The sequence below is a fragment of the Topomyia yanbarensis genome, chromosome 3, assembly GCF_030247195.1.
Source record: "Topomyia yanbarensis strain Yona2022 chromosome 3, ASM3024719v1, whole genome shotgun sequence".
NCBI lineage: Eukaryota > Metazoa > Arthropoda > Insecta > Diptera > Culicidae > Topomyia > Topomyia yanbarensis.
Genome location: NC_080672.1, coordinates 91,578,865 through 91,591,759, shown reverse-complemented (window position 1 = coordinate 91,591,759; position 12,895 = coordinate 91,578,865). Strand labels below are relative to the sequence as shown.

Sequence of the window (12,895 nt, the reverse complement as noted above, 5' to 3'; positions counted from 1 at the left end):
GCAATATCGATGTCGACCACCAGAGTAGTGCGACAGTAGGTGCGCTCGTCCGAGGGACGTCACAGCGGCTATTGCTGTTATTTTACATTAATATGAACTAAAAATAGACATATACATTTTGCCAAACATAGTATTTGGCCCTACAGCGTTTCGGCGTACCTCAAATTAGTATAAATATCAATATTTTCAAATGGTTTGGAATTTGTGGATCGGACAAGATCGGAAGAGATTTAATGTTTTTTTAGATAGCCAGAATCTTGTTTTGTAATGTTGTTTCAGCAACATTGCCGGATCGTGCCGTATCATGTAACTTTTTCACATTCAAATTAGGAATAAAATGTTAAAAAAAGGTTTTTTTAAAGCTGGTCCAATATACAGCAAAACTGTTTTTTTCAGTTATTTTTAAGCTGAGGTTATACAAATAGTTATGTTCAACTACGTTTGTTATAATATTGTCTTATTTAACACAGTCATCATCATATGAAAGCGATTTTGCTGGATGCATAACAAAAAATGATTAAAAACCCCTTAAAATATCACTATTTTGCATCCATGCAAAAATTCTTTCGCAATTTTTGACATACTCTTTATTTTGCCACATTATGCAGTATGCTTTTAGGTATGTAAAAAAAATATAACTAATTTAAAAATCGAAAAAAAAAATATTTTGGGTGTTGGCCAAGAATTTGTTCTAGTTACTCCTCTGTGCAGCACTCATATTAAAAAAATATTTGTTTTACGCGTATTCTGTGAATTCTTGTCAAGACTTTTCAAGGATCACATACATTTGCAGGCTTTTCATATTGCAAATAGGGTGATGACCCTGTTTTGGGCTCACTCGTTAGGGTGGCGCACTCTATCATTAATTACTCGACCTATCGTTGAAATGCATATAGATTTTGATCAATGCGTTAGGGTCAATATATTTGCTTTATTCATGAGAACCAGTATATTAAATAACTTGTATACGAGTGCAATAGAAACTAGAATCGCTTTCCTCTTACTTCCACCCTGCCATACCACCAACAAACATAATGGAGCTATCGAAAATGCTAATGTACACTGAAGTCTTTTTAGGCGGTTTTTTATGCGCGCATCCCCTACATAAAGAAGCCTAAGTATACAGTATGTAAAATAATTAAAGTCACCCTCGTTCTTTTCTATTTAATCCCATTACCACTACTAGACTGCCACACTTTATTACGACGACAAACTTATTTAGTTTTTTATTTGTTGGCTGTGAAACGGTAAATCAAAAATTTTAAAAGAATGCTCATCGTACAATACAACAAACCTTTCCTATGACCAAAACTACTGAAACGATAAAGGGGTGTCTTTAATTTTTTACATACTGTATATAGGAATTGTTGCATTCGCGCAATTCTCTGTTTTCATCTTCGTCGATGAATCTTTGATCATACCCATTAATTTTTGTAGTAGAAGATTAGTATGATGATTTAAAAACCACAATAAGCGCGTCTTTTAAAGATTACTGCTATTGTGTGTGATACTGGAAATCGTTACTAAACATATTAGCTGCAATGAGTCGAGCTCTCATCAGTTCCCCATTTGATAATCAAAATCATGCTTAGTTTCTGGGTTTCAGTATTGCACTTGATGTACTCAATTAGGCGCTTTGCAGAGTGGTCTACCAAATCTACGACAGTCGTTTTAAAGTACTTGAATGATTCTCTTATTTCATTTGAAAATATTAAAAACTATGTTGAGTTTATGTAACAGAAGGATATCAGATTTTTTTTTACTTGAACAATACTGTTATATGAAGGTCAATTTTGCTTTTTGGTTTGAGGTTAGTAGATTGCAGATCTTGATACTGCTACCTGCTGAAACCGTTCCTGCAAATGAACGAAATCGATTGTAAATTTGTGTAGATTTTGGGAAATCTTGGCAATAATTGGAAGCAAATTATAGGTCAAGTCATTAGTGATTGGTGGTCTTTACCCTATCTGCATTCTGAAAAGCCTGCAAATGTATGTGATCCTTGAAAAGTCTTTATAAGAATTCACAGAATCCGCGTAAAACAAATATTTTTTAATATGAGCGCTGTAGGATTATACGCAAACATGCTTTTACTTAAATTTGATTTATTTGAGAAAGACATTTCTTTCTTCAGCAAAAGTTGCCTCTAAACATGCTCTGAAAGTACACTGAAGAGTACTTTTGTGAGAAAAATCAACTTAAAAAACTGTACGGAGAAAACTGCTTTTTTGAGAGACACCCTAAGTTATAATATGGAACTCACTATAAAATGAAAACGGTTTGAAATACAAAGTTAGTATCTTCAACAAAGTTGCTCATAATTGATTGTTCTAGAATATTGCAGAAGAAAGTATCATTCTCTCTGAACTATAATATGAAATAATGTCTACAACTTTGACATTTTAAGCACCACCCTAAAACCATTTCAGCCAAAAGATGCAGTTTGTCACGCACAATAAATGTTTCTAAGACACCAAATCTCTAAACCTAAAGATGAATGCGTTAACAATTTTTTCCCGCTAATTTCGCTTCCTGGACCACTGTGCAGTGCTTCCATATAATGTTTCGATCGACTTACTCGTAAACGGTAGAAGCAATCGGCCGAAATGTGGCTGACCCGATACACGTATACTGAAGATTAGAAAAATATTCAAACTAATCTTTTTACGAGAGTTGTTCAATTAAAAAAAGCAGTCAATTGTGTCCATTTTGTGTTTTTGAAACACAAAACTAACTTTAACTAGCTACGAGTGCATCATTTTTCGTTACTGTCTTTGGTTTTCCTTTAATTTTTATTGCAACTCAGTTTCTATGTAGCAAAATCTTGGATGTTCCACCGGGAGGATTATATTCCATTCTAGATAGCATGAAAAGAATTCAAAGCTCACACGCGCCTAAAGCGGATTTCATATAACAAGCTCATGCACGTCGATCGGCTTTGTGAAACATGTGACAATTATTGTGACTAGCTAAATCGTTTCCAGAGCCCGTAGATTCAGTTCGTTAAATGCTAATGAACAGAAACGCGTGAGTGTTAAATATGTGAAGCGTATGGAACGAAATCGAATGAAAAAAATAACAAGCGTTTTGCTAAATCTGACGAGCAAAGGCGGTGCGCTTTATTTCTCACATTCACAATAAGAAGGTACATACCAGGAAAATATACGTCGAATCCAAAATACACACGAGCAGTGTGCGTCTTCGCGACTCCACTGGATTCTTGGAATTCCTCTGTCTGTGCACGAAATAGCGCCGTTGGGTGGCAGTTAGAGCCGACGGTGCCAGTTTCCAATTTCCGTCTAGGCGCCACAAAACATCACACATCTACCTGTAGCTTCTTTTCACGACTAAGCTAAATCGACGAACCGAGTGGCAAAAAACTGAGAAGGTACCTCGGAACGGATCGCGTGTTTGCACGGCAAACAAACTCAAATTTACAAAAATTGCTGATCAAGTACAACGCAAGATTCTCGCCTTGGTAATAAATATGGAGAGCGACGATACACAGCAGATCAAAGCGCAATATTAGTGTAAATTTATTCCCTAAGCAGTGTATATATTTATACACATCAAGGTAATTAAAATTGTTAACGAAATCTGAGGCGAGGTTTTTTACTGCTGCGAAACGTTTGTTCTATTGCGGCGAGCATTCCTTTTATGGAATTCATCCATATCGAGCACTAAAGCCTTAACGGGTTTCGATGAATCGATTCTAAAACACTGTATGGCTCGAAGACCTAGTGACGAGCTGAAACCGAAAGTGTTTGCATTCTAGCCCATAACGAACAGCACCGCCGGAGGTCTAAATTCCTACTCTGCGCGGGTAAAGGTAACATTCCTAATATAGAACGGAGTGTGAACTGATGGAAAACGGTAAACCTTGAGTTTCGTGCGCTCTGGCAAAACTCTCGTTAACGATGGAACTTACTGGATCAGATTTCAAGTATTTTCCTATCAACAATCTTCTCACATGATCTGCATTCTATAAGCGGTAATGACCCCCGCCTCGCCGCACTGTCCGCCACGACATGCCGGGCATATCGTAAAATCGACTCCTCATGACAGTATCAACCTGTTTAGCGTGTTATCAGACCGGCTTCAGAGGATATGGACTTGGAGTGGAGGAGGGCATGAAATATTCGTTCCCCACACGACACCTCAGCCGGTCTTCTGTCGGAGCTGATGATGCAGTTCTGTTCTGACGACTTGTGCTGCGAGACAACACGGTCAATTGTTGTTCGGCTTGTTTGCATTGGATATAGGCTCAAGTCTACTGAATTTCATTAGACCATGTCTGTACCGTCGCCTACCACCAGTTTCCTCCTTCAGTCAATTTCCTGTGAACATGCAGGGATAAGTAGAGACTGTCGTGTTACTGCTATGCATTGCATATACACCTGGATGATGATGTCGAGTTGTGACAAATGTCTTTGAATAGGTGATAGTCATTATTCTTTTGCAAAAGATAAATTTTTTATAGGAATTAGTAAATCAGGTTTAAAGTTATAAAAATTAAGTAGGTATATACCGCTTTTGAGGTTAAAAAAAATTACCTCAAGTGTAATCTTTTTTAAAGACATTTTGCGTCAACATGACGGAGGTCATCGCCAAATTATTAATTCCTCGAAAGCCAACCGTATTCAGCTAAAGCACGATAAGGTTTTTTTTCAGAAAGTCCCCGTGTGTTGTGCTCAAAAGACCTCAACGTTGTAAAGATAAAGTTGATGTGTTTCTCTTCGAAATAAAATATTTGTACGTGCGGAGAATACACATACACAATACGTCACTGATTCACGTTATATTTAATGTGATCGTGAGCTAGTTAACAAAATTGTAAAATTGTGGAACATTTCACTAGTTCCCAAAAAATTATTTAACATGGATTGTTTTGAGAGGTTGAACTTTTAAATACATTTCGAGTACTGATTGATTCCTAATTGATTATTTTTACATTCACTCAATAGCTCAGATGATAGAAAATCGTAAAAGATGATTAGATGGCCAAAAAAGAACCTACTATCACTGGAAATCTGGCATGCATATATCAGTTTGCAAGTTTTACTCGGCAGTTTTCAAGACGCTTCCCGCGTTACTTACTTGATACTTGATGGGCAACAATTCGCTTCGTTGAATCTACGCCGAGTGAAGAATTCTAGAGAAAATTTTCAATAGGACGTAAGTAACAATGAGATTCTTTTTGGGGTCTTTCTCTTCTGTTCATTACTCGGCCATTTCAACATTTACTACTCTACTCTTTGCATAATATTCTAGTAAAAACCGTCGGCTTTCGATATGTACTGGAAAATTAGTGCAAAGTGTTGTAATGACGTCGTGATAAACGAAAGAGAAAGTAAACAAAGGGAGGCTCTCAATGTTACTTACGTCCTATTGAAAATTTTCTCTAGAATTCTCTTCCGCTGGACCCGGTCCTGGGCCAATCTCTTCCAGTCACCCTGGACATTGAGTGCTTTTAGGTCCTCTTTCACTGCAAACAGCCATCGTGTACGTGACCTGCCACGGAGTCATCGGCCTCTTCCAGGTTCTCTACTGAATACTATCTTCGCCTGTCGTTCTTCCGGCATTCGTGCCACACGATCAGCCCACCGCAGCCTGCCGTTTTTTATTAGCTTGACAATATTCACTCCCTTATATACTTGGTATAACTCGTGATTCATGCGACGCCGCCATATGCCATTTTCTTCTTTAGTGCCGTGTATTGTTCGCAACACCTTACGTTCGAAGACACCGAACGCACTACGATCAACTTCCTTTAACGGCCACGTTTCATGGCCGTACAAGGCAACCGGAATTATCAATGTGTTGTACAACGCGAATTTTGTCTTCGTCTTCGGGACTTCAGCTGGCTACGAAGGCCGTAAAAAGCCCTATTTGCAGCTGCAAGACGCCTTTTCACCTCGCGGGTAACGTCATTATCGCACGTCACTAGAGTTCCAAGGTACACAAATTCTTCCACTACTTCAAATTTATCACCACCTAACACCACTTCACCACCAACATCGCTATTGGACCCACGTATTCTTCCAGCTATCATGTACTTCGTCTTACTGGTGTTGATTGTGAGACCAATTCTTGCTGTCTCCCTTTTAAAAGGCACGAATGCCCTCTTCCATGGCACGGCGGTCGATTCCAATGATATCAATATCGTCCGAAAATCCTAGGAGCATATGCGACCGAGTGACGATGATACCGTTCCTTTGCACACTTGCTCTCCTGATGGCACCTTCAAGAGCAATGTTGAACAACAAGTTTGACAGTGCATCACCCTGCTTCAATCCGTCTAAGGTTACGAAGGACGTCGAAATTTCATCCGCAACCGGAACACTTGATTTCGATCCATCCAGCGTTGCACGAATCAGCCCAATCAGTTTCGTCGGAAAACCATGTTCTACCATTATCTGCCATAACTCGTTTCTTTTCACTGAATCGTACGCCGCTTTGAAATCAATAAACAGATGATGTATCTGCAAGTTGTATTCCCGGAATTTATCTATCTGATGTGTTCTTGATTATCTGTCTGATGTGTTCTTGATGGCGACATAATTAGTGAATCGACAGACAGTAACGATTGATTATCACAATAAAGAGTTCGTCGGTGATAATTTCTTTTTGCTTCTGATCATCATCATAGTCAAACAAGCTGGCTACTCCGAATCACGATCGAATGTATTTAAGGTTTCTAGGTCACTCGTTCTTGGGTCGACAGTCTCCAGCCTCCTTGAAAGCCGCCGCACGCGCATCTTCCTCAATTGCACACAGCCAGCTAGTGCGGGATCCGCCGAAAATTGGACGACCTCTTCCAGGCTCTCTGCTGAGCATAACTACAGCTGTTCTCTCTTCCAGCATTTGCGTTACAGGTCCAGCTCAATGTAATCTGCCGTGTTCTATCAGTCTTCCTAGGCCGCCGAGTATTGAACGCAAAATTGATCTCTTGAACACGCCAAGCACTCGATAGTTTGGTTCCTCTAACGCCCATGTCTCAAGGCCGTGCAGAGCAATAGGGAGTATCGGTGATTTGTACAATGCAAGTTTTGTGCGCGTATGTAGGCTGACTACGTAAACCATAGAAAATTCTATTCGCAGCCCCAACGCACCTTTCTACCTCGTGGCAAATATTGTTATCACATGTCAGTAGTAGAGTAGTGTTCCAAAATATAGCAATTCGTCGACAACCTCGTACCGTACACCATCGATTTCCACCTCAGAACCAACATCGTTCGGATTGTCTCGCTCTCTACCAGCTACCATGTACTTTGTCTTTGTCAGAGTTTAAAGTCAGTCCGATTCTCTAGTCCCCTTTTAACCCTCTTCCCCTAATTGCTCTTCCACTACTCTGCGATCAACGCCGATATCGTCCGCCAGGCCAAGAAGCATACGTGATCTCGCGTTGATGTTTCCTTTCGGGTGTTGTGTTGGACAACAGTTTAGAGAGTCAATCGTCCGGCTTCAATCCATCTAATGTCACTAACGAGTCGGATGCTGGCTGATGTCCAGAAGGATGATAACAGCCTATAATCTTTTTTCGGACAAACTAGCCTAGAGGCCGTGTCGGAAGGTTAAAGTGTCTCAGTCAAGAATCGATCCACTAAGTTCCTGCTCCCATGTCGGAACGCCAGTACCAAAGTGAAGGTGTTGATCTGTGCCTAGGACTGGCTGGCGGAATCTCCTGCCCCTCACGCATTAGTTAGTAGACAAGAGAGTAGACATATTCATGGTACAGGTGGCATAACTCTTCAGAATTTCTCCAAAGGATCGTTTAGAGCGTCCCCGTAGGGTATATTAATAGATCACGTGGACTTTCCCCAAAGTAGAGACGCGTTTCTACATCCCTTTAACAAATATCACCTCCGTAATTCTCTCCGCCAGGCTTTGCATTTATAACTCATTGGAGTAAATGATTTCAAATAAATAAATACGCCGGAGAATGAGTTTATCACGGTATCCTTTTTGCGCTCGCTGCCTTGCTGGCGCTATTCTAAAGCACGACAAAACAAGTCCATCCTACTGCTTTGTCGATTTTCTTGGAAATGATGTGTATATTTGAACACTTTTGTTGTTTCCCACAAAAATAAAATCTTATCATTTTCTCCGGTGAGAAAGAAATAATCCGAAAAAGAGGAGAAGTTAGACATCAGATAAGGTCCCTCTCGCATGAGTGAGTGAGAATTTGGATGCCTGCTCACAGAATTTTCCGCAACGAACCTTATTGCTACAATAAGTGACGGTGTGTCTGATTTGTTTGTAATTGATCCAGTTTATGACTCTCGATAAGCTACGCACCTTGTCAATAAGGATATAATTAGATAAAGCACCGTGTCAATAAGGATATAATTAGATGAAGCAGACCCGGGGCGCGCACCCGATATGAGTCTGTGTTGGCGTAGGGCTTATTCATGTTAGCTGCGACTGATGCTGAATGTGATCGTTTACAGTCCACTGCCTTAACTGGCTGAAGCATGGGGCCCTTAACCCATTCACCGCACGAAACAAACGAAAAAAGCGTGTTTTTCTCATAATTTTTATCATTACGACATGATAGCTGAATAAGTTGTAATGTTTTATACATCAAAATACGGCTAAATCACTGCCTTGTTCGTTAAATACAAGAACCTGCCTATCAATTAACGAACTGAATAAAAAAAATACAAGAACCAGTTCGAATACATCCAAGCAATCTATTACGATACAATTGCACACGCCATGCCTGGTGGTGGCATTACGCGCAGGGAATGGGTTCAAACAGCACACCCCGTGCTTCAGCAGAGCCACAAAATTAAAATTCGAATCAGTAACCACACTATTGATCACGACTTCATTTGCAGATACGTAGACGCGGTGCTCCTTCGCGACACGGCTCCTTAGTTAGCAATATCATTTGTTTGATTTAGAATGATTACCACCATCCTAAGCTTGTCAGGGCGAATTTTTGATATTTTGGTCACTTCTAAATATCGTTACATCAGGGATCTTGGTATCTCTTGGCCTGGAAGATCACAAAGGTACTCCAGTCAATGCGTTCATATTATTTCGACATCCATTTGGCCTTTAAGGGAAATTTTGTCAAGTGAAGTAGTTTAGGTTGGTTGGAGACACAGGAATGCGGAAGCTAATATAATAGTATCTTTGTTTCCCGGGATCCAGACGGATCACAACAGGAGACAGTGTTTGCTACTGCTGTTCTGGGACTTCACAAAAAAACCTTCGAATGTGGCAGTTCACATTTGCCGCATGGCTAGATCCATACATTGAATATTCATCTGAAAAAAACCTACTCTTCGTAAAAACAATCAGATGAATGTTTTACTGAACGGTAAGCACGGAATGATTTTATTAACTACTATATTTGAATGATATGGTTTCAACTACCTGGGAATGTTTCGTTGACCACCGAATTTGTTTGCTTACCTGAAAAAGATACAGAAAAGAAAACTTGCATTAGAAATTAGATTAGATTAAATGCATTAGAAAATTATATTAAGAACTCCCTTTAAATGATAGGTAGATGGATCTAGTTGGATTTTGGCAGCTTTCATTTGGTCTTTATTTAGCGTTCCATGGTTACTCATAATATACGGTTGCATTTTTCTAATTCTTCGTTTTTTGTGATGCACTTTCGAACAACGTATGCCCGAGCAAATACTCATGGGTTCAAACACCAATTAGCCCCTTGAAAAGACCGTAAACATGGTCCGTGATAAAATTCACAACCACCAAGACACCATAAAATGGTCTCAATAACCCATAAATACACCAACATATGGTATTTTATATGGAATCTACCGGACCATGGTGATGGTGTTTTCATGGCTTGAACCCATTTGAAACACCCATGTCAAACTCCATGACCATAGGGGTATTATGGGATTTTCGTTTGCTCGGGTGGCCAAGCTTTCAGGCTGTCTGAAAAACTTACGATTTCGCCTGTGTGTAATTCCCTTTCCTGCAGATTTCTAAACATGTGTATGTTAGAAATCCATTGCTGATGTTTCTTTAATTGTTAGTCCGTAGACCAATCAGCTCACCAATTTTGAACCATCGTAATGTAGTATAGGACATTCTACATCCCATATCTAACGGTTTACTATGAGGATCTCATATTAAATGTCGAAATTCGATTTATCGTCCATTTTATTGCGAATTGTGGTCAACAGCTTATCTATTATGCACAGACGGTCTTTTAAATTGTCATCAAACAATGGTTCATATTCTTGCACTCTCAGGAAGCCAAATCTTAACTCATAATTAAGCATACCAACCGTACGGATCTTTGGAGGACAGTAGTCCCGGAACAATTAAAATTTCTCCACAAATTGTAACAAATTAAACAAAGTTGTTAAGTAGTTTCCCGTGATACAAAAATGCAAAAATGCAATTTTGGTTATGAAAAGACTTTAGATTTTTTTTCCAAAACAAACTGGAACTGTAGAGCTAGGTTCTCGGAAGGGCTACTCGTCAGCATCACTCACTACAACTGCAGAGGAGACGAGAAATATCACCAACTGAAACGCTGCTTAAGGCTAATTGCAGCAGGCAGTGATTCTGAATGTGATATTCACTGTACGCTTCAGATATGTGCGGGCAAAGGGACTTCACAATCGCGTGTATCATCGCGAAGGGCTCGAGCGTTTGTACGTTGACGTGTTCGATTGCGTGGGCGTTTGTATGTCGCGTGTATGTTACTTCGCGTGAATAAATTCGATTTTATAACCGTGTTCCCATTTGCATATTTGCGTGTGTTCTTGGCTGATCGCGCGCGGATAGTGAAACTGCTATTAGATTTTCCGTATACTGTTCAAATCTAAGAAGAGAGATTTCCTCCAAATGACCCGGTTATGTCACCATGGAACGTGTTTACTGATATGAGGGTCATTTTTTATTGCGCCAACTGAAACCATGGACCCAAGCTGTTAGGGTCAAGAATAGGGGCTTCCGGATGTAACCGACTCATGATCGCGCGAACACGGGTGTTTGTAGGTTCACTCTTGAGACCGTGCTTGTAAATTCATAAGTGCTAAAACGTTCACTTAGTCATCGGAGCGTTATCCTTTTTGTGAGATCGCGAGCGTAGGTGTGCGTGGATTATCGTGAAGGACTCGAGAGTTTGTATGGTAACGTGTTTGTAGCGTGAGCTAGCGTCTATGTAACTTTGCGTGCATAAATTCGATTTTATAGCCATGTGGCCATTCGCATATTCTTGAATGATCACTTAAATTTTATTGTATGGTTCAAATGCTAGAAGAAACTAGGTTTTTCCATATTACTAGAGTTCTCGGTCATTTCACCATGGAACGTGTTGTCTAGAGAATATGAGCACAATTTTTTGGGGTTAAAGTGAAGGTGTCTACCTAGGCTGCTAAGACCGAAGGTAGAGATGTCCGGACGTGGCCGATGCATTATAGCGCAAACGGGCGTTTGTAGGCTCCCACTTGAGATCGCGTTTATTAAGTTATTAGTGCTAAAACATTCACTTAATCATCGGGGTGTTTTCATGTCTGTGACCGCGGGCATTGGTGTGCGTGGATAATCACGAAGGTCTTAAGCATTTGTATGATGACGTACTGAGTGATGATCCCCATACGGTCACGTCGCCATGGGACGCATTGTTTAGTGAACATGACGGTCATTTTTTTATTATAACCAAAGCCAATCTACGTCGACCCGCCAGTCGAACACGCGAGCGCACACAGGCTAGTTATTGATCGTTGGTTCAGGTTGGTGCAGAGTATGAAAAAAACACAAAACATAAAAAGGTCCATAAGCCCTCTCGTTCTCCTCAATGCACCACTATCGAGGCGTAATGCAATAACCACCTTGAAGCTATTGCCTGTCAGAGGTTCTTTAAAACTGATGTATGAAATATGCTGCATGATGTTTGTAATACCGTCATACTCATCAACTTGGGGGAGAGAAATATGTTCAAGCGAGCTATTACGATAGGGGAGAGTGGGTACGCTTGATTCCACTTTTGTTTGTCACTTATAACTTTTTAATGAAATAAAAATTTCAATTGCAAAATTCGCCATCTTGTAGTTAATTCGAATCGTAAGAGCTATGAATAATGTGTAAATCGGTAAACTATGTCCTGTCAGTAATATGAACAGTTTTGAAAATCATGCCAAAACGAGGTTTTTGTAAAATCGTGTGGTAACTTGATCCCCGCCTACTAGAGCTAAAGAAACAAAGCCCACTATGACCTATAGATACGAAAGTTCAGCTAACCACCTATCCTGACAAATTAAATAAGACTACCTTTTTAGATGCACGACAAACTTTAACCACAGTAGAAAGTCGAAACAAGTATTTGCGGTAAATCAATGCTGTTTAACTGGCTTTTTCAACCTTCAATAACTTATACTATCGTTTGTTCACGGAAAAAACATTTTAGATCGATTAATAGTGTCAGGTACGTTATGAAAATGATATTTTGCTATTTCTATACATTTCGGAAGTGTTGGAGAGAACTAATGATAGGGATCAAGAATACCCAGTGTTACAGGGATCAAAAATACCTGTTGTATGAGATGAACAAAATTTAATTTTTTTGCATTCGTAGTGAAAATTTTTATTCGGAATACGTGTTTTTCTAGGCAAAGGCCCTTAGATAGTAACCGTACTTGAAAACATTTATAAATAATTAGTTCGACGATCTTATACAACCGTTCAAAAATTTGTGAAAAGATCTTCGAGATGGATTCAAACACATATTTTCTAAAATATTATACAACTTTTCCAAACCAAATGTAATACATCAGATTTGTTTTTTAAACATCATTATCGACCAAATACTTGATTTTCTTTTTGTATTGTGATAACTTTATGCGTATAAATTAGGAGATATGGCCAAGGAATCAAATATCCCCAAGGATCAAGTGTCCTC

The 12,895-nt window shown here is 39.5% G+C and overlaps 1 protein-coding gene across 10 annotated transcripts in view; it reads right to left on the bottom strand.

Annotated features, from left to right (window-relative positions):
* LOC131691432 (beta-arrestin-1) overlaps positions 1-12,895 on the bottom strand; it is a 253,193-nt gene that overhangs the window by 206,499 nt on the left and 33,799 nt on the right. The gene's annotated exons all lie outside the window — the stretch shown is intronic.